The sequence below is a fragment of the Perca fluviatilis genome, chromosome 20, assembly GCF_010015445.1.
Source record: "Perca fluviatilis chromosome 20, GENO_Pfluv_1.0, whole genome shotgun sequence".
Classification (NCBI taxonomy): domain Eukaryota; kingdom Metazoa; phylum Chordata; class Actinopteri; order Perciformes; family Percidae; genus Perca; species Perca fluviatilis.
In genome coordinates, this window is record NC_053131.1 from 26,206,353 (window position 1) to 26,230,242 (window position 23,890).

Below are 23,890 nucleotides of genomic sequence, written 5' to 3' on the forward strand. Positions count from 1 at the left end.
TATAGCTCCTACATATTCTCCTTTTCTCAGAAACACCCAACAGAGAGAGCCCAGTCTACCTTAGTCAGCCTTCAAATTATTAACTAACCACTATCTGTCTGCAAAAATGGCACACAAAACAGTGTTTCCATGCTTTAGCCATGGAGGGAGCTGCTTGTTATCCTCCAGAATAGCTAAGTGCACAAGAGCACAAACAGACACACTGGGTTCCTCAGTCTGTCTCTTTCTTTTTTCCACGAGCAAAAAGACAATCGCTCATTGCTGACAAGCATTCTCCCACATGAAGAAACATTTATGCACACACCCACACAACTTTGATTTCTTTTTCTGACACACAGACATGCAGAAACACACACACACACACACACACACACACACACACACACACACACACACACACACACACACACACACAGACAGACAATCACAGACATTGTAACACCTCCCCTCTCTAAAATATAACAGTTTACAAGAAGATTATGGAAAAGATAACATACAATATTATGCAATGAGCTGTCACTAATAAATACATTTATGTCAGTCACATGGGAGATATGCAATACTAGAGGTGTGACAAGATCTTTTCACGCGCGATATTTAAATGTGACGAGACTTCTCGTCGAGGTAAAAATTTGTCTTGCGATATTGGTCACAAGTGCAGAGCAGCAGCCAGTAGATGAAGATTGGCCTGGTTGGTCTTATAATACATCTGGCTTAGAAGATGAGTCTTGCTTGGACCTCTAAATTAGCATAAAAGATCCCCCGCCCGTTCTCTAACTGAGTTAACTTTTGCAGAGTTGCAATTGTAAAAAGCTGCCGGTAAAAACCCAGCGTTAGAATGTTAGAGGGTTCCGCTAATGAACACACACTTTCAAACAGTCGCTCACACACTCTCACTCACGACTGCCAGTGTTTTCAACTAATTAGTTATTTCACACAAAGACAGTGGCGCACACACAGTTTCCAATCAGTGATGGATCTGCTGCATACTGATTGATTGCTGCAAGGTCAAATGGAGAGGGGAAGAGAGGTAGGGGGACACAGAGAAAACAAAGAGTGTGGAGTGTTGTGTTCCCACTTCTCCCAGTGTGTCATTACTGGGTGATTATGGTGGTAATGACCCTGTAACTCTAACACCTGTCAACCTTACATACACACCATGTTATTGTTCTCTTTTCTCTCCATTTATCCCATCCTTATCTGTGGGTAGTGATGGCCTAAATCACTATGACTCAAAATAAGGGTCTGTAGCAACCTAGGGACCAGAACTTTATACCTTTAACAGGATGAAAAAGGGTAGATTTTAGTCTAATCAAGTTCTACATTCTAATACCTAGTTGTTTTTTAACTACGATCTCATATGGGTCTATTTAGGGAATAAATACACTTTAAAATCATCAACAGTGTACAAAAGTGTTAATTGGAATCAAAAATCTACGGTTAAAAAGCCCCAGAGCAAGATATTTGAACAAAGTGCTGTAATGCTCCTCAATTGGCAGGGTAGTGTAAACGTTTAGTTGTACTGGGAAGCTCCCAGTAGCTGAGAGTCGAAATCTGCTGGGTCCATATGTGTAACTGTGAATGAATGAAAGGCACAAATTTGCTGGACAAGAACACTGAACCCCCGCAAACACCTTCCTTGGACACATGACAAATGAACTGACAACTAATGTTGCAGTCCGCAGCGAGAAGCGACGGCTAGGAAGAACATGTTATAATTCAGCCCATACTCGGTCCAGTTTGCGTTCATAGGCGACTGGCACCTTGTGTGAAATCTGGCTTCTATTGATGGCGGCATAATGGAAGAAAATGAGATGATCAGGTTGTTAATGTGCAATTTAAGTCACCAATAGAGTACAATGAGTCTGTAATGATATGCTAAATGGCTCAGGAATTAGGTTCACACTGGACAAATCCATACCTCACGATGTACGTCCGGTGCCAACCTTCAGTGCCAATGCAGGAAGTGTTGATGCATAGCGTGAAGCATGTCTGACTTTCATGCAGAAATCGCCTCCCGTCACAAACCTGCAAGTAACAATTGCCTTTGTTTATTAACCGTAACCGTGAACTTTTCCTAACCTTAAAAAGTTTTTAGGTTGATAACCATACCATAACCATGTTTTTCTTTTTACCAGAACTTAAACAATCAAAATCAAATGCTCCTAATATTTACAATACCATAGTTGCTATGCACAGATAGTGGAGAGCAAGAACCTGAAAAAAATATGGGCAATTGACAGTGAGCACAAAATCTGGAATCTTGTCTGACGATATGATTGAATGGCTACAGACAGACACTGTGAGATCTTTTTGAGAGAAACAGTTGTTTTATGCTTTAAACGTTCCATACCGAAACATGATCAAATGTGATAAAAAGTATAATTATAAAAAAATAATAAATGTAATTCATTCCTACAAAATGTACGGTTGCATATGTCAGAGTAGAATTGTCATACACAGTATTTGTGAAAAGTTTATTAATTGGAATTGAGAAAAATGAAAGCATAATCAGGTATGGAGGTGTTTTAAAATAATTCAGTGCAACGGGGCACGACAACAATTGTGTCCCTGGAGAAGATTACTTACTGGAAGAAGACATAATTTGAATCCTAACATCAATATAGCTCAGAAAGTTGATACACTGCAGTGTAGCATCTGGTTTTCTACTTTTTCCAGCCGAGTTCGCATCCATCTCCATCTATACACCACAGAAATGACAACAATATGACCATAAAGGGGTACTCCAGCCATATCATAAATCATGTCCATAATTGCATGAACAGATTTAAAAGTAAAAGTTCACTATCATAGCAAGAGAACCTGAAGTAGCCTGATTTGCTAGGCCTGTGTATATGGGTTAAGCTCCAAAATGATAGATCTTACAGTACAATTCCTATAATGCAACTAAAAAGTATCTTTCATTACAAACTCCCTGACTGGTTAATGCTCACATCTTTCAAACTCCACACATCCAATTTGTAGTGCAGGCAGGAAGTAAAGATAATAATGATTACATTACATTCTCAGACTTGACAAAGCTCCTCCAGTGATCTTACACAACTGTTTTCACAGGCATGACGATAAACTGATCTTACTGTAATCAGTGGCGTCACGTGCCCCTTTAATCTTTTCATTATACTAGGATATGGGGATTGAAAGAACATCTGCTGATTAGAAATAACTTTTAAAAAAATAACCAGAAAAGCACTAGACATTTTCTAAATGTAAGAAAAATTGCGTGTTTTTAATTAAGCTGAAAAATAGTGAACATCAATAAAATCAACTAGGCATTTTCCTATGGTTATAATCACTAAAAGCATCTGAGTGTTAAGCATCCATGTCGTTATCAACGGGACTCATGGTTAGGCGAATGAGTGTATATTATTTGTTTGTTTGTCTGGATTTGTGCCACCGTGCAACGATTCCCTCGGTCTCATGTTGATACATCTCAATTATGCCTCTTCACTTCCATGTTTTCCCCTGTGTTTGTGTACGTGTGATTCTGTGTGTGTGCTGATGTCATGGTAAGATCCATTATGCCCCTGGTTTGTCAAGAAACACAGACACAGGGCTCAATGCCAAGATTTACAGAAGACCTATGAAATGCATGTATGTGTGTGTGTGTGTGTGTTTGTCTGTGTGTGTGTGTGTGTGTGTGTCTGGGAGACAATTATGGGGAGACAATGTGTTGTTTTCTATCAGATTTCCCCCCAAATTATGATGAAATGAACAGGCGGGGGCACATTTAATAATTTATTCTAACAAGGGAGGTAACAAATTGCCTTGTGTGTGAGTGTTTTTACACGTGTGTGCACTCATGTATGTGTGTGTTGGAAATATGAATGACAGCAGAGTTACTTCACAGTCAGGCCTGAGGCATTCATTGGCATCACTCAGATATCTACTCAAAAGCACAGCAACACTATTACACTGAGTATCTGTCCTTTACTCTCTCTCCCTGCCTTTTTGTCTGCCTCTCTATTGACGTAATTAGAACCCAATTGAAGAGGCTTGCTGGCAAAGTTAACCCACTGCCATATTCCCATTAGCAAACAGTCACACAAACACACACACACACACACACACACACACACACACACACACACACACACACACACACACAAACCTTTGTTGCCACAGCTTTCCGATGCAGTGCACAAAACTGCAAACTCTGCTGTACATTCACTTGATATCTTTGCTACTAAACTTCACAGATATAAACTTATACTCTCCTCCGCTACGACCGCTTGCTCTGCATTCACCGTCACTCTCTCACTCGCTAGACACCACACACACACAAACACACACGCGCAAATACACAGTAGGGGTATTTAGAGAATTGGCTGTAAAGCTGCTCCCAGCTTGCCCACTGTGAACTGAATTGAGCAATACAAACAGCATTTAAACGGTCGGGCTAATGTGTGTATGTGTTTGTATGTGTGTGCTTAATGTCTTTGGAATTGAGACAAATATGATATTGCAGTGTTGAGTATTGCAGAGCAAAAAGTAAAGGAGATGAGAGAGAGAGAATAAGAGAGATTTTCACTTAGAGAAACGGGGAATAAAGGAAAGAGAAGGAGGGTGAAGACATATTTGAATGAAGCATGAAGGAATTAAACGGCATGTAACTCAGGGCCAACTTTTTTTTCAAGTAAAACTTCTGACAATTACTGAGATCAACCAGCAGAGCAGAACTTCAGTTACCACGCCAGGTTAATAAAGAAACAGTACTCTGTGAATGGGGTCAACCACAAGTGCCAAAGAAAAAAAAGCATTTTGTCGGATGTACAAGGGAGTGGAGTGTGGACTGTCAAGGGAGGAAACCCACCTACGTATTTAACTGGCTTTATTCTTTCTTTAACTGTAAATTAATATATGCACTGGACAAGCTAAAGGAACTGTTCAACATGTTGTAAAATGTGGCTAGTTGGCAAGAGTTAGATGAGACAATCAACATCAATCTGTGAATATAACTAGAGCCAAGCGGTGACTATTAGCTTCTCATCTACCTCTGGGCAAGAAAGTGAATACGTGTATCTCCCAAAATGTCAAACTATTCCTTTAAGTGAAACTTAATCTCATCTTGCACTTTCCCGCTGCTCTAACCCCTCCGTGTCCATTTATGGTACTTCCTGCCTCTCACCGTCCTTTCTCTTCTTACTCTTTTGTGTCGTTCCTGCAGACCTTCTCTCCCTCCCTTCCTCTTTGGTGGGTTTTGTGGTGATGTGCCATGATGCACACTGTTACAGTTTCTCGTTTGACCTCTCCAGTGAAGCTCCTCCTCCTAAACCCATCTCTCCATCAATCCGACCCATCCCATGTGACTGTCACTCCACTTCCTCTCCTCTATCACATCACCCCTCCTGTCATCCTTTCACACTTTTGACTCTATTGTTTCCTCATCTCTTCCCATTCGCACCTCCCCCCCCCGCCCCCACATACACAAACACACACACACACACACACACACTCTTTACAAGCACCTTATTCTCTCTTTCACATTTTCTTTTCTCTCTTTTTCCCCTTGTTGTTCTCTGTCATTTTGTCCATCGATTCTTCCTCTCAATTACCTTGTCTGGATAGCATCTGGTAGCCGGGCCCATAGCGCGCGCGTGCGTTCGTTCGTTCGTGCGTGCGTGCGTGCGTGTGTGTGTGTGTGCGTGCGTGCGTGTGTGCGTGTAGGTGACCAGGTGTCTAGTCTGTGTTGCACTGGGTTCTTGTCATTCTGGGGAAACAGCTGCGAACAGATAACAAGTAGCTGGCTTCCCCACAGGTTTGCAGACAAATTAGAAATGCAGTCACATTATTCAGTCAGGACCTTTCCTTTGTCACCCTGGGCTCCAGCTAAAACAAATGGGCACATTTTGGCGTATCATCACCATTCTATCTCTCATCAGCTACTTGAAAAAGAACATCAGACCTATCACGAAAGGTCCATTAACTTTAGTCAAGTAACTTGGATTCCGATTGTTTGGTTTAAAGTCGCTGATATCTGCTATAGTGTTCAAGGTCTTGAAAAAACGTAACATGACAATAAACACCTTATTAGCTTATTAGACAATAAAACTCAAATTGAATCTAGGAGTTAAACTTCTTCACATACGCAATTAGTGCAGTGTTTCATTCTTTAATAAAAATGTAATCCAATAAGCACAGACAAGATAATAGAAGTGAATAACAAAGTAATACCCATTTCCCACAGGTAAAGAAACCCCGCTTACACCCAGTAATATCTGGCTTTTGTCTGCAGTGGGAAAGGTTACATTTGACATTCACTCCCGGGACAAATTGTGGTAGGCACGGGTATTTTTCTGCTCCAGCTCCCATAGGCAGAGAGGGAAACATGACACATGAGTAGATATGCTAATTTTCTGCCCTTTTCAGCATAATGCTATGACGCACAATGCCTCCGTCTGTAACTTCTGTCATCGCTGCCACAAATTCCGTCCATCTCCGCCCAAGCAGCGCTCGGACTTCCTCCGAAATAAGTCAGCAGTTTAAAAGACAGAGAATAATAAGAATAAGTATCAGATATTTAAAATAAGTAAATCAATGCTGATTTTTACTGTTTACTAACCCTATGAATAGTGTATAGTAGTGTATTCTCTATAGTGAATAGACAATAGCAGCGCCAGTTACGTTAAATTGTGTGTGTGTGTGTGTGTGTGTGTGTTTGTGTGTGTGTGGTGTCAAGCAAATTTATATCTATGAAGTTTAGTAGCAAAGATATCAAGTGAATGTACTGCAGAGTTTGCAGTTTTGTGCACTGTATCGGAAAGCTGTAACAGCAAAGGTTTGTTGTGTTGAACGTGACACACCAGAAAAAGCTAGTTAATAACAATAAAGCCAGTTGGCCAGCTTCTTTCAGCACTGCCATTTTAACTGGAATTTCTACTTCTTTCAGTAATTGCATTTCCACCACAGTCACTTGAACAGCTTCAGTTTTCCAGCTATTTCAAACATTTCAACTGCAAATTTTCACCAGCTAGCACTAGTGACTTTTCAAGCTTTTTCTACTTATAACAAAAACATATAATTTCTAAAACCAATTACATCCATAAATATTCATATATATTTTTATGACAGGTATCAGGTAGAAGTGAAATGTTTCACTCTGACTGATTCCTAATGGACAAAAGAATAAACAAGCTAACATGGAAACCTCTTTGGATTTGTGTCCTTTATGGTTCTGAACAGGGACCAAGCTGATCACTCCTGCTGTGAAATTTCCCAATCCATCATCATCGACTGTAGAGCCTATTCACGATAAATAGAAACCTCATTCTGTTACTTGATTCCACACTTCGTTTTGTGTCAACCCAGCAGGAATTAGGTTTAATGTAACAAGTGACAGAAATGGCATAAATGAATGCAAATCACCCCACTTTATTACTGTATGGCCCGCCTTTCCTTGGCTGCCAGCTGTGGAGCTGATGATTGAGGGATGAAATGAAGGCAGAAGATTAGGAAACCTGATAATAAACTTCTTACAGGGTCTTTTAAAGCCTCTTATGCACTTTCATTTTCACTTTACCTCCCTACCTTTCTCTCTCTAACCTGGACTATTGAATGAATTATCAAATTCAATCTGCTTCTGCAATCACTCCAGCATTTTGTTTACATTCCCTTTTCAGCCTGTATTACTATCTCTCATCCTTATCTCTGCAATTGAATTAAGGATGAGATTGCAAAGTATTCCCTGCAATTGTTTGTCCTGTAATCTATTTTATCTCATTCATTTTTTCATTTTGTCTTCCTCCTTCGAAATGCTACAAGTAGTATTACTGGAGTACCCAACTACCATTTATTTTCTATAACCTTTCACAGCCTGGGTAAAACACTCCATGTTTACTGAAATAAAGGTGACACTTGCACAGTACTTAGAGATAATACACCTTCAGTTTCAGTTTCTTAAAAACTGGTCCGTTGACAGTTGAGAGATCAGCATAGCTACACCATCAGTTCAAAAGCATTGAGTTATGTAAGTTATAGAAAGGCAAGGCCAGGAAACACCAAAGAAAGCAGCAAAAACATTGTGTCTATACTTCCAGCAACTCAAAACTTTTTTAAATTTTTGTATGTATCTGACAACATACCCAAAACTAGCCGACTACAGTGTAAAAATCATATTACTTCTTGACAAATTTACTTTACTAATTACCTAATATTTGTTACATTATCGATTACATTATTTTAGTTAATCAGCCCCAGCTCCATCAAAAGTGCCTTTATAAAACTGCACACCCACATCCTTATATAACTTGTGATTACAGATTACAAAATATTGTGATTTAACAAGTACACAGCCCATGGTTTAGAGGTATTTACTGGCCATCAACAGCTAGCTTAAAGTCAGCCCTGGTGATTGATAACAGCACTCCAGAAGTACTGTCCTCACGTGAAGCGCCCTTAAACTCAGGAAAAACACAACATGTAAATAGGATAATTTTTAAGATACCAAAGTCATATTGGTCACTTCATGACCACCAAATAATATTTTACCAACACGTGCTATTAATACTATACTTCAATACAGACAGAGTACATGTATTTATAGGTGATTAATAACCATTAGCTACTTTGAATGCTCCAGTGTTGGGAAAAGTATTCAGATTAAGGTTGTCAAAAGTATCGATACTTAGAGTACTTTGATACGTTTTTAATACCACGTATCTAAAACAGTACAATCTTTGTTAATTATTAGGGGTGTCACGATTCTCCAAATCCACACTTTGATTAGACTTTCAAGATTAACGTCACAATTTGATTACATTTTCAATTTAAATATGTTTTATTCAAGAGGGACGGCAATGCCACAATAAGTGCCACTAGATGGCAGAAGGGTACTTTGCAACAACAGTTTGAGTTTAACGAATTGCAATCAAATGCACCATTAGTTTAACGAGGTGCTCATGGAGCCCATGTAAGTTAACGTTACCCTTTGTCTTTAGCTGCATGCTACCGTTCGGTATAAGCTACGCTATCTTAGCTGTCGTTTTTTTCATCAAACATGCGCAAGTAGGTGGGGGTGGAGAGAGAAAAAATACTGGGGGAATCGCCAAATCGAAATTGTGACACCCCTATTTATTATACATTCAATAGTATTGTATTATAAAAATAAAAAAATGACATGAAGAATGTGTAGGCCTATAAGGTAGGGAAAACATTTAAGAATAGTAATAACAATGTTACAATAACAACTACAACTTTACTACAAATTTGTTGTATGGAAAGATGGAATAGAAGTGAGATGCCTCACTCGGTAGCTAAAACAAAGAGCTCAACACACAGGGTGAAAAGAGGAGCTGCAGCAATGTGCAGTACAACAATAATATGTTGTGTTTTGAAAATTAAACCATGTAAACCTATTCTGATATAACCTCTAAATACAATTATGAACCTGAAAATGAGCTTAATATGAGCACTTTAAACAAAACACACTGAATGTTGAGCATGAAAGTCCATAATACCATAATATGAGCACTTTAAGACTATCATCTCCACAAAACTCTCTCTGTATTTCTCAGGATGGCTATGTTCAGAAAATGGTGTTGTCCGGCTGCTTTCGCGCACAGAAAATCGAGTGAAGGTAATTACCTCATCCATCATGTTTTTGTAATCCTCCTTGTCCTCCTTGGTTACAAGAAACTGCGTAGAGGAGGGGTGGGGATGGTGCGTGATCACGGAAGGCTGGATGCGCCGACAGTTTTGCTGTCATTACTCAACATTCCTCACTATAGCTTTAAGTCAAAGTAGCAATAACGCACTGGATGTCCTAAAGTGCCAGGTCAATCCCACTACAGAACCACTGCAGCACTAATACATCCTCCATCCACATTCCTGATATTGGATAAAGCATCTGGATTGTCTGCTTTTACTGAAGTACTACAGCATCACTGCATTACTAGTAGCACACAAAAGAGGTACCATACTCTGATATGATAAAGCCTATCTGAGTGGAAAGCAGCACAGATGCTGCAGCTAAGCTGCTACCTGGTTGTGGATTTTCCCAGGATAAACACATTTTACGTTTAGGTAGCAAAAACACCCCCTCAAGTCAGAAAAAGACCCTGATATCCAAAGCATCTGGCTTACTACAGAAGAGTAATGCTATGTATTTTCAAAGTGTAGGAATATTTTTTTTTATTTATTCATTCTGGTTTATTTAATGGATTTTACACCCTGGTGACTTTTAGACATGGTTTATGATGGTATGCTGTGTTCTTTTATCTAAAATCTCTTGAGGACCTTCCCTGTCATCTTTCCTGCTAATACAATATCATACCCTACTGTCCTTGTCATTCCATCTGTCTGTCTTTTTCTTTGTGTCACCCACAATCCTTCTCCATCACTTTCTCTCCATTTGTCCCTATTTCTCTCTCTCTCTCTCATATTCCCTCTCTGTCTCTCTCTTATCTGATGGAGTGAATAATTCATGTCTATTCTTCAAGGAGGCTCTTTGTTCTCCCCTCTAGTGTTTTCATTTAAAGCACTTGGGATAGTGTGTGTGTATGTCTGTAACATTTGTGTGGTTGAATGAAGTTAAATTCATTCCACATTCCGCCATTTTCACATGTTCACACCCACACCCACGAACACAGACACGACGCAACCGACATAGTCACGCAATATTTCCGTAAACAACCTCTTGTTCCTGCACCACGTTTTTTTTGTTCTCTGTGTACAGACGTCTATGTCAGAAAAGAGAGAAAAAAGTGTGAGTTCTGCATGCTAATAAATGTGTGTGTGTGTGTGTGTGTGTGTGTGTGTGTGTGTGTGTGTGTGTGTGTGTGTGTGTGTGTGTGTGTGTGTGTGTGTGTATGTGTCTTTTGTTTATGTGCTTTGGTGAGTGTGCTTTCCTGTCGATTTGCTGTAGATTCCACATAAAAGTGTGAATTGTAGAATTTTGCATTCTGTGGAGCATGTCTAAGTGAGTGTGTGGTGTACCTGGCTAAATGTGTCCATCACTGTGCATGTGCAAATTACCATTTTTTGTCAGTATTCACCACTACACTTGAAAACAATGCAGTGTGTGTATGAGTGTGTTATTGAAGATGAGAGATCATTATAGTTTGGCACTTCCTAAATCCTCTGTCCTGAATACTGATATAGTATCTCTCTCTTTTTTTTTTTTTTTTTTTTTTTTTTTTTTTTTTTTTTTTTCTTCTTTTTCTCTCTCTCTCTCACACACACACACACAAACACTGTAATTTTAAAACATCAACTGAGGTAAGAAAGAAGAGGCTTACTATTGACTTTATTAATCAAGTAATGTTATTTTCCTATAGTGTGTCTTGAATGCTGATTTTCAAAATAACTGTGTAGTGTAGACATATACTAATGTTCTTATCCTTAATATTTCAGTTCCATACCACCTAAAGTTACCTAACTCAATGCAAACAACATTGTCAAGTGTATGTGTGTTGGCTCCTGTGAATCCTTTGTGCATGTGCATACCATTTGCTACCAGCGCCGGCATGGAAGACTCCGCCACTCACAATGCAAACTGCTACAGCACATTAAAAGCTATCTAATCATCGTAAATACCTATCATGGTTATAGCAGAATGAATGCCAACCATAAATACAAACATTCTGTTTGATATGATGAAAAATGATTGAAGTGTGGTTGCTTGATTGACAGGTGTGGGAGCCTATTAGAGTCAGTAGTGGTGGTATGTATATTATATTATATTAGCATATTATAGTTTAAGCTTGTCCCACCTCAGCTCCATCCAGGAATTTATCTTTGATGAATTGTGGCTTTTATGTTGATATCTATTTAACTTTAATATAATTCACACTGCATCTGCTATTTTCACACACATCATAATCATCATGTTTGTCCTATTTCCTATTTCACCAAAGATTAAAGGCAACAAGGGATGTTAATGATTAACCCTTTAACCGGTAACCGACAATAGGTTCAACATTAAAAAACAATAACCCTAACCCTAACTCTAACCCTAACCCTAACTCTTACCATAACTTGTCATGACAATAACCGACACTTACTAAAAGAATCATTATGTCATAATTGTTTATGACTTATTTATAATGTTTATGACACGTTCATGACAGTGTCATGTCACTCTTATGTCTATACCTTCAAGTAAAGTGTAACCCAATATTGTTAAAAAAACAACAACATTTAAATAAATAATTTAAAAAACAATTTTTGCATAGTAAAAGAAAAATAGTCTATACAATCTTTGTTTTAACTGCTGGTTAACTTGCCAGTGCAAACCTTTTTCTGCTAGGCTCTCTGGTGCTCTGCTGGACGGTGCTCACAGCGGAGAGCTACATGACACATGCCACTATATCGATGAGGACTGCCGGGTTAAATTGGCTGCCCTCACAGACTATGCCAGGCAGACACACAGCTGACAACCTTGCAGATGTATGCTTTGGAGACGGGCTCGGACATATGCTCCGCTGATAGCTGCGGACTTGTGTGTCGTGCAAGGAGAGCGGCTCCTTTCCAGGAGAGTGGCTGCCAGTGTCTGTGGAAATGCACTCAGTTGCTTGCTTGTCGTTTAACGGTTAATGATCGGTTACCGAGGGTAGGGCTGCTCGATTATGGAAAAAATATATATATAAAATATAATCAAGATTATTTCGGTAAATATTGAAATCACGATAATTTAACACGATTACTTGTGGACTTCTGGAAAAATGTAGACAGTGGAAAAAGTAAAATAAATCAACAGTAAAAAAAAACACATACAACTGTGAAATTTGCCTTAATACTTTTCCTATTTAAAATTTATATTTTCATTCAGAACACAAGAGAAAATAAGAGTTTACTTGCAAAACGTAATGAGCTAAATAATAGTTTTTTTTCGATTATTCTTTTTTTGTGATCATTGGGAGCCAAAATCATAATCACGATTAAATTTCGATTAATTGCACAGCCCTAACCGAGGGTCGGCTATTGTTCAGGACAAAATGTAAATTAGCATCCCTAAAGGCAACAGATCCAAAGTAGTAAGGAAGTCAACCCATCAAAGATGGAACCACATCAGCCACATTGCATGCTAATCAAACTAAAATAAATATAGACCCAAATTCTGCTTTGATATTGCCATGATAGAATGTCATGGCAGAAGTGGTCAAGGTCCAAAGACACAACAAGAGGAACGAAACATAACAGCAACTGTGAATGTCTATGTGACCATGTTAAATGTATTTCCTAACCAACTAGATCTATTTGGATCATTTAGTAGCTAACAGCGACCGTGGCATTTCTAACAGTTCAGATGAACTAACAACAGCTTTAGCAAGTAAACTGTCAAACAGGCAATGTATGCTGTTAGTTTGACATGGTCACACGTGCCAACACAATGGCTCCACACCATCATTATGTCTTTTAGTCCTGCTGCTGCAGCTTCTGAATTGGACTTTAGTGAATAGTTTGCCCTGCAGCTTCTCCCTCATTTGAAAGAGTACTTTCAATCTTTTTCTCCCAAGACAAGTTGAGCTTGTTTCTGTTTCCAACTGCCTCTCTGTCTTGCAGGCATTTCCCAAGTATGACGTGAATCAAATATGGCTGCCACATGACTAAAGCAAATGTAGTAATCCACATACATATGGAGCTTGCCAAGCTTGCCAAGCTTGCCAAGGGGCCTACAAGAATCATCAAGTGTTCTCGTCCACCACACAAAAGGTTGACTTCATTTCTGTTCTGCTGATTGGAATCACAGCCACTCCACCCGTCTACGTCCTGGAGGCAAAATGAATATTCATACCAGTTTAGACCCTGGTCATGAATATTTATAATGGTTAACACCAGATATGCAAATGATCCAGCCAACCCAGATGGCTTCAGATCAAGACATAATGATCACACAAACACATGCATACACAAACACACTCATGAAGAAACACACTGTGAATGTTTTTTTTCTAAAGGCAAAGGCAACATGTCTCACATATCAGAAAGACAAAGTGGAGACAGGGGAGAGATTAGAAATGGGCGCAGAATTTTGCTGCCAAAATACTTAAAAGGGGGAATGATATTGGTACCAAATGAATGTGCCATTAAAATGAATGTGCCACTACGAAGACAGGTTTACTCTACAAACACTCACATGTTGATACACCAGGAAAGGAAGAAAATCAGGATGAATAAATAGTTTTAAATCTAATCCATGCATGTTTAACAAAGTCTGGTGTCGGTACTCGACAGTGGTAATTAAGATTAAAGCTGGTGCTCGAGGATTGCTGGCACTGTTAGGTTGCCAATATCTTTCCCAGGTTCCTTAAGTACAAGGTTAGCTGATAAAAGGGATCAGATTAAAAAGGATTACTGCCATATAAACAAGGTAGATTAATGATAGTGTTGCCTACAGAATACTCACATTGTCTCGAAACTCAAACCGTGTCAGTACTGAAAGAGTTTGAGTTGGAATAAGACACTTTACTACTGTAATGCTGAACTCGGATCTGTAACAGAATGCTGTGACATTTGAAACACACAAAAATGCACACAAATGTTGCTTGGATTCTTTCTCTTGTTGCTTACTTGCCTTTTTGCATAGGTAAATATGGAAAAGTTCGATCACAATAAGCAAAACAAGATGCAAAAACCAAACTAGACGAAGACTGGCATCCTGATGTTTGGCAGGTATAATGTTTACCATGTTCAATTTAGTTTAGCGTGTAAGCATGCCAAGATTTACTAAATATGACCACTATTGAAATATTTAGACCAAATCCAACTTGTATATAAGTTGATACCAGACATATTTGAGGACTTTTTATTTACTTTATTTATTTTTGTGCATGCATGTTAACGTGCTACAAATGTCACATCTAACACACACATACACACACACACACACACACAGAGCTATATTTGTGTTCTGATGCAGGATTAAGGCCAACTAGGCTGTTGTCTGTAAACTCGACATCACCTAAGTTCACACACTGCGTTGCTGTCAGTTCTCAGGACTTGCGATTCCACAAATTAGTCGTAATATACTGTTGTATCATGTAGCAAATAATGCTACTTCAAATGACTGAATGCATTCAAGATATACATTGCTCACCTTGAAAGTAGCAACATTGCTTTTATTGCACAGTAAAATACAGTGAAATGCATTTTAAATCCACCTGGAATAATCTGAAATGCTCATGTAAATTTCGTGTTTTCCAGTAATGTGCCTGGCAAAAACACCTGCACTAGCATCGGATTTGTTTAACTGTACAGTCAGAATGAGATCATGCTGAGCAACATTGCTCAACTGGGTCACAGGCTGTGACTCACTGCATGTTGCAATATACCTGGACTCAGTAAAGCCTACACCTAGCAAAAGGCATCAACATACAGGAAACGTTAGAGAGAGAAACTAACATGAGTAGGGATGCCCCCTCAAAGCCAGGTTCTAAACGAGAAACGATTCTAAACCAGTAAAAAGAGTATTGATAAAGTCAGTTTTTAATGTATGGGCACACTACAGGTATTGTGAAATGGATGTCTCACTACTGTCCATCTCTTGTAAATATGTCAACTCATTGTGTGGTGCTGATAAATGGTTGAGTCATGCTTTCGCTTTAGTTCCTAGAGGGAAGTTGCTTTAATGTTGTATATCCTTTTAAAGGCCCACTTGCTGAGCTTGTGTGTGTGTGGGCAGATAACTTGCCTACATAAGTAGAGGTTTTGCATGCATGCTGTACTCTGCAGTCTGTGGGAGCTCACAGAGAAGCTCTCGCAGTGTGTTTAAGAGGGTTTTTGTTTTCTGAATCCACACTCTACTACTCTCTGCATCTTATCCATTAATCATGGCATATTCATCCGTTTCTTCAAAGCAGCGTAGAGTACACTGCTGATAGTGTTAGATAAGCAGATTGTAAGTCATGATATCAGGCTTAAAGGGCCACCCCGCCAATTTTCAACCTGAACCCTATCGTTCTAATGTGGGGAAAGACTTGAACATCTGCCCCTATGTTTGCTACCCTTTTGCCATTCTGCTTACCTAAACTACAACTGACTCTGATAATGACAGCTCATTAGCTGGGACAAACGGCCCCTAAGGGTATAGATAGGCAGGTGCACACACACACACACACACACACACACACACACACACACACACACACACACACACACACACACACACACACACACACACACGCAACATGCACTGTTCCATTAGTTTATTCCACTGAATTACAGAAGAGGATTGGACACACCTGGCATTATACACCTCAGTTTACCCGAGCACGTTAAGGACTAATTACAATGACGGGTGACTGATTCTCTAATTCTAATTTGTCCTCCTCTGCTTTTACTACTATTGGTGGTATTCTCCTGATAAAAGACAATTTTCATTATTACCAGCTCATAAAACCAAATGGTCTTTCTGATTACAGGCCTCCAACCCAGTTTAGTCCTCCTGGCCGACTGCTCTTTACTTAAAAATAGACGTTAACATTTCATTGCATTCCATTCTTAATTTGAAGTGATTGTGTAAAAATGCCATAGGGTACCTATAATTCTTCATTTTCAAATGCATTCCCTTAGAAAAACACATTTTATTTAATCTATACAGCAACCTACTTCAAACAATGATTATCAGATTAAATTAATTTAAAGTATCAATGTAGTCTAAACACCCATTTACTATATACCACATGAAGCAAAATAATATATCTGCTGTTATCTAGTCATCAGGGACATAGAGATTAAACATGGATGGATTAGTAAAAAGGCCTAGGGAGCCCCTTCGCACAGCCTGTAATATGTGAGCCAGTGTATGCCTGTGTGATATGTCTATCAACAGTTCAAATTCCTGGAGAGTCAAATTCCTTCTCAAAAACAACTGTATTTTGAAGATATCACAATAAAGAGGCTATCATGATATCCGTTTGTGTCCGAGGGTGTGCTAGGTAGAACCAGGGGCCTCTGAGGCATCTTTGAGCAGGGGCTCATCTCATAAGGCTTGACAGTAATAGTGCCACAAAAATAGGATTTCCAAGGAAACCGCCACCAGGATCATTGCAGTCAAGTTGTTTCAAGTGATGGTATTCAATGCCTGGCTGAAAGTACTTAATCTCTGGACCTACCCACATTTCTTTACTTTGATATTGCATTCCCTTATCTGAAGGTATATTTCAGTACTTATTTCTGATATAATTCATCCTCAAAAAAATGTCACTCTAATTCAATCTCTCCAATGTTACTGTTCTGTCCCCCAGCAGTGGGTTGTTTTTATTAAGAAATAATTAACTGGGTTGCTCAATATCATAAGAGTATCATTTACACTCCCTGAATTTACTGGCAACTGCTTCAAACCATATTAATCAGCCAAATATATCAAGCCGTCAGATTTTGGAGTGTTTGTTGGGGAGTAGCAGCTTGCTGAGCTCAGGTTAGAGCCAAGTAGAAAGACAAAATACTGCCAACAGCTAGGATTAGATGGCTGCTTTTTATAGTATTTGGTGTAAAAGACAGCTAAGTGTGATGCAATGATTTGGAGTGATCCCGGTTTGTAAAGCAGATCCTTAACTATCCAGAGTGAACAGCCTACTGTAGAATTGATGTAAAAGCAAAGACATCATAAAACCGTGTTATTGATGCTGTGTGACTTTGAAATAGGTAATTGAAAGGAAACAAAACAACACACATATAAGTGATGGTAGTGATTGTAAATGTTAGTGAATGACCATTTCTTATTAAAACAACACATTAACAACTCCCAAGTGAGCTTAACAGCAAACATAGACAAACATCAATGATGACTTTGTTGACACCCAACATTGCAGGGGAAGACAGAAAAATGTCAGAGAGCACTACAAAGAAGAAAAATAAAAGAAATCCACATACAACAGATATATATATATATATATATAAATATATATATATATATACACCAGTTGTAAATAAAATGATAAGGGGTTAATCAATATTCATATTGATGAACAGCTATAACATAAAAAGCTGAAAATAACAAATAAAAGACACTTTGGCAGCATCTTGTTAGTTTGTAACATGTTTTTAACATACATACCCTATTTGCTAACATGACTGAAAATGATTAAATTTTTTTGTGTATATGAGTGTAATGAGACACACAATAGCTCATACAATGAGGGTAGAGGCAATGCATATGGAGGTGAAATAGGCTTCTGCATCACAAAGAGTCACACCCTGGTTATTTGACAAAATAAACCCCAGAAGACCACCAGATAATGTACCCATAGCTAGCGCCTGCTGTGTAGCGATAATCTGTGTTTGTGAACAGATGGCACGCGCTAACAAGCTAGGCTAAATGTAGCTTCTGTTGGCATGGACCAAGACTGATCTCTGACTTCCTGATCCCAAGCCTCTTAATTAAATGCACCATTTAATCTACTCAGTTTTCAGTCCCTCTGCTGCTCCAAAAAAACAACACTGTTCCTCACTGATGACCTGCTCGTCCTGGTGATTAACACAACACAATTGTACCAATTAGATTGACAGAAAGCCTCCCATTTACAGGCAGTGTTGTTCAGAAATGATCATCATCATGACCGATAATTATATTGTATTATGTATTATTATTATGTTGTCGATAATGACTATCGAAAATATATAATCTTATTGATTGACTATCCTTCAACATTTGCAGCAATTTAACACCAACATGTCCATTCTGAAATGATCCCAAGGGCAGTGCTTTTTAACACAAACAACAAAAAAGCGCTGGGTATCATTTTAGCCATGGACAACAGTTGGACCAGAAATTTCTACTTGAAGCTGCAACTGCATACTGTAGCTGTCCGTGGTCCTAAAAATGTCTACATCAAGCTGTAACTGCATGAAGCCTCTGTGCATTGTGCTGAAAAGTCTACTTCAAGCTGTACCTGCATACTGTAGCTGCCCATGGTCCTGAAATGTCTACTTCAAACTGTACCTTCATACAGTAGCTGTCCAGGGTGCTCAAATGTTTATGTCAAGCAGTACCTGCATAGTGTAGCTGCCCATGGTTCTGAAATGTTAACTTTAAACTGTACTTTCATACTGTAGCTGCCAATGATGCTTAAGAATCTTCCATCATAAACATGCATTAATGAAATATACATGAGGAAAATGGCTGAGTGATACAGTGCAGTCATGCACTGGTATTACAACAAATGTTTTCGATGTGTTCTTCAGCACATCAGATTCCAAATGGAAGCATGCCTATGAGGTTAAAGTGCTGACTCGTAGCTTTAATTCAAAAGTGTCCATGTGCAAAAAAAGGTGCCCCAAGGGCTCTGAGTCCAACACAGTTCACTCAATATGGATTTGAACATGGCCAAACACACTTAAGGCAAGGCAGCCCTTTAACTTTCTTTTTATTTAAAAAAGAGAAAAAAAAATTAACATTGAATGGTTTCAGTTTATCTTACTTTGTCTGTTGTAACATGTTAAGTATATTATCTTGATATAAATGTATGTTATCTTCACTGTATGTGTTCTTCTTTATTCTATAGGCTTTTCTCTACTGCTGCAGTGACCCATTTCCCATGGGATCATTTAAGTGTACTCATTTACTGTCCATAATCACCATGTCCTATGAATGGAGTCCTATATCAAGACCAATGTCGGCATGAAAAATCTAAAATATATATTTTGTTTATAATAAATAAAGTGAATCTGATTGATAATTTAATTATTAAATTATTAAATAATTATTAAATATTACTGATTTTTCATTGTCTTAATGCTCCAACTGTTGCAACCACATATGAAAGTCTTCTGAAGGCAGGGGTGGTCTTTATTGTTTTTATCGCTATTTAATCTGACAAGTTGAGAATGCACTGTTATTTATGGATATGGCCTGTGGGGAGATAACACCAAACACATAGACTGAACATATAGAAAAAAATCACATCTAAAGTTGGCCCAGAAATGCAGTTTATGATACTATATGTAATATTGTCTATATACACAATAATCATATGTACCTGATGCTCATTAAAGACTTGGTTTTTGAGGGTATACCTTGCTGGAAAAGACTGAGGCTGAAGAAGACTGGGCTGCAGAGTAATTAACCATTTTATACTATTGTATTTCTTATCACCCTGATCTATGTTTACAATACATACTTTGTGGTTCAGTGTAGTACTATAGTCACAAAACAAGCAACTTAAAAGATAGAAATTGTGGCAACATTCAAGGGACATGACAAGTTCGTTTGGCACAACATACACATGCAGCTTTGCAAAATAATACAGACCACACAGTCAGTATGCTTTGCTATTAGAGGCTGAGCACTCTCATCTAGAGTTGCACAAACTCAGCAGGTGTATCAGCTGTTCTGTAAGAGGAGAAAGGCAAGGGTGCATATGGGCATCAATGTATAAGATAGAGGTTTTTAAATGTCTGTGCCCCAGTCTTATCCTGCTATGTCTGTCTACAAGGGGAATTTCATAATATTTTCAAATGGCAATACTACAACAAATCTCTCAAAATTTCTAAAAAGCTTTCCACGGCATTGATGTTTCACACATTTTACCCGTGGGATTTTTTTCAAAGGAGCTACTGTACTGTTGGATTTAGTCATCTAAAGCAGTGTGTTATTGAGTGTGGGCCAATATCATAGATTAAGTGCCATGTCTGGTGGCAGAATCCCTAGGTGACAACTGTGTTGAAATATTTATAATTAGAACTATGATGCTAGTAATATCAAGTCCTGTATAGGCTGGAAAGCATGCATCAGAAGTCTTCTCTCTAACACTGTCATACATAGAGTTTATACAGATGTTAAAGCTGTTCTTTTAAAACGTCACTGTACAGATGTTGCACTGGAGCAGAATCAGAATCAGAAATACTTTAATAATCCCAGGGGGAAATTATTTTCGTTACAACTCCAGATATACAAGCAACAAATAAAAACAACATATATTATCAATACTTTCAACATATATAATAATAACAAATATACAGTAATAATATATAAAATATGAAATGTACAGCAATAATGTGCAAATAGTGCAATAAAAAAGAGAAAATGAATTGTCTGTTGAGATGATTATAGTGCGAAAAAAAAAGGAGAAGTGATTGTCTATTGTCTATGTTTGAGATGAGATGCTTACAGAGAGGGGGTGCGTGACTCTCTGAGGGAGGTGTTATAAAGTTTAATGACCACAGGCAGGAACGATTTCCTGTGGCGCTCTGTGGTGCATCTGGGTGAGAGGAGTCTTCTGCTGAAGGTGCTCCTCTGCTGGGCCAGTGTGTCGTAGAGAGGGTGGAAGACATTATCCAAGATGGACTGAAGCCTGGACATCATCCTCCTCTCAGCCACGGTCATCAGTGTGTCCAGCTCCTCCCCCACGACATCACCAGCCCTCCTAATCAGTTTGTTCAGTCTGTTGGTGTCTGCTACCTTCATCCCACTGCCCCAGCATGTGACAGCGAAGAAAATAGCACTGGCCACAACAGACTGATAGAACATCCTCAGCATTGTCCGGCAGATGTTAAAGGACCTCAGCCTCCTCAGGAAAAAGAGTCGACTTTGGCCCTTTTTGTAGACAGCCTCTGACAGAACTGGGATTTATTCTGTGTTAAAATTACAATCGGACAAGACAAACAAATGTAAAAGCAAATGGCATGAACATAAAATAAAACACAACATAGAACATCCACTGACCATGAAAGCTGCTCCGTATCCTACAGCAGAAAAAGTGAAAGCCTAATCCAGCCTAATGAGTGCAGAGATAGCCACCGCTCGAAGCAGCATCCATGCCTTTCTCCATACAAAAGAATATAATTAATAATTATGGAGCTATTAGACAGTGTCAGGATTACCTATCAGTTCTGAGTTTTATGAAAACATAAAGAAACATCATAGAATAACCCTCAGCGTAAAATAGCATTTTTGTTTTACATTTTTCCTAGCTTGAATTTGAAACTGTTCATTGTACACACACATATGTACACATACGTGCAATGACTTAAACAGGGGTCCACCAAAAGGGATACAAGATAAATCTAAGGGGTTGTGAGATGACTAAAGAGATAGGTGAGCAGAAAATATAAACATATTTATGAAAGACAAAAGGAGAGTTAATTTGTTGAGGTTTCCCCCTAATCTTTGCTTTTTATTTTTAATGTCTGGGCCATTTGACCTAAAACAGTCTTAGAAGAAGTAATCACCCTTTGGTTAATGCGGTTATTATCTCTAGAAATTGCTAATTGCTAATCTGTGAAGAGGTGTCCAAATAGATAGAGCTTTGTTGTAAGGGGTCACAAGTCAAAAGGTTGGTAATGGTTGATTTAAAATACATGACATGTCCCGAGTCAGCAATGAGGTCATGTTTTCATTTTCTAGTCAATATTTGTCACTTCCTATTTTATTTTGAAACTCACACTGTGTCATGTTTCAGCTCGCATAATTTCCGGCCTTTATCTGCTTTCCCGCCTGTGTGATCACCTGCCCTGCCCTAATGTGTTTCACCTATGGCTAATTGTCTCCCCGTCTCCCTTAGTATATATATATATATATATATATATATATATATATATATATATATATATACACCCCTCTCACTAGCCTTAGTTGCCAGATCGTTTTGTACCCCAGTGACAGCATTCCTTCCTTCTGTTTCTAAGTTACAGTAAGACCCTTGCCTGTTTTTTGAATCTGCCTTTGTCTAGCGATTTTGAATACCTTAGCCTAGTGCTTTTGAACTCTGCCTGTTCTTTGGATAAGCTCTTGTTTTAGGATTTGGACACTGTTGCTTAAATTGTACTTGTACTTATACAATACATCTTGTGAAGCAAGCTGCCTGTTGAGTCGTGCATTTGAGTCCATCCTGGGACAGATCTGACAACGCTATACAATAGTGAAGTTCTTCCTTTTTTTGATTCTTAATGTTTGTTCATGTGACAGAGGTTGACATGGCTGTATAGTTTATGAGCTCTGAATACACTTTACTCATGCTTGTCAATTACTTGATGTATAGACAGAGACAGAATGAGGCAGTGGGATTGTAGGCAATAAGCCAGAAGCCTGTCTGTATTGCATCACGTTCAACCCCCCGGTTATGCGTCCTTAACACAGCTCAATATCTCCCAACATCTCTCACATCTGTCATGTCAAGAACTTCTCATGCTCACAACATCATACACTTTCATACAGGATCAAGTGTCAGACACATCACAGGTGATTTTGAAGCAGCAGGTGTGTGATGAGAGGAGGGGTAGTGTCGGGTGATCATGTGGGTGAAAAAATCAAACCACAAACCACTTCAAATTCCATGTATTTAGCATGTTTTACAAAAATGATTGTTGCCACTGCAGTTACACAGCAGATGAGCTGAATTTTCAAGAAAATGCCACACAAACATAAACAACAACACACAGATCTATTCCAATGTAATTAATTACTTATTAATGGATTTTAAGCAGGGACTTAACTAGAACTACCAGCCAGCCAAAGACTAATCCTGCCTTGGCAAAGGCTATTTATTTGGAGTTACTGTGTTTTATCAGCGGTGCCAACACAGCACTACTTTCACACAACAACACACTTTCTGTATGTCAACAAAGGAATATATTGTTTATATTTTTATGTTACGTCAAATGCCTTTAACGCTACCTTGTGTAACATTGTTGATGAAATGTAAAGGATTAAACGTTAGCAATGTATACGCTGAGGCTGCTGAATTTCACAAGTTGTAAACAGATGATGTGGAATTTCCTCTTTTAACTGAGCAAGTTCGATTTGAGAGGCAGACAAGGGCAGACACAGTGAAGCTGACCCCGTAATAGACATGCGGTTAGTGAGTAGCCTACGGCGTGAGCAATATGGATAAAATGAGCTAGCACACTATGTATGTCAATATGCATCTTGATAGAAATATAGTACATTTTCTGAAAATTCAATTGAGAGATTATTAATGGATAAAACAACCAGAAA

General features: G+C 38.6%; 1 protein-coding gene across 3 annotated transcripts in view; it reads right to left on the bottom strand.

Moving 5' to 3' along the window:
- Positions 1-23,890, bottom strand: part of lrfn5a (leucine rich repeat and fibronectin type III domain containing 5a) — a 128,992-nt gene that overhangs the window by 98,665 nt on the left and 6,437 nt on the right. The window contains exons 2-3 of one of the 3 annotated variants that reach the window (XM_039786771.1): positions 2,590-2,701; positions 1,922-2,028 (exon numbers count right to left, since the gene is read on the bottom strand). The exons of 1 other annotated variant lie outside the window; for it this stretch is intronic. The gene's annotated coding sequence lies outside the window, so the exon portion shown is untranslated. The remainder of the gene's footprint in view (positions 1-1,921; positions 2,029-2,589; positions 2,702-23,890) is intronic. One more of the 3 variants, XM_039786770.1, reaches the window with a different exon arrangement.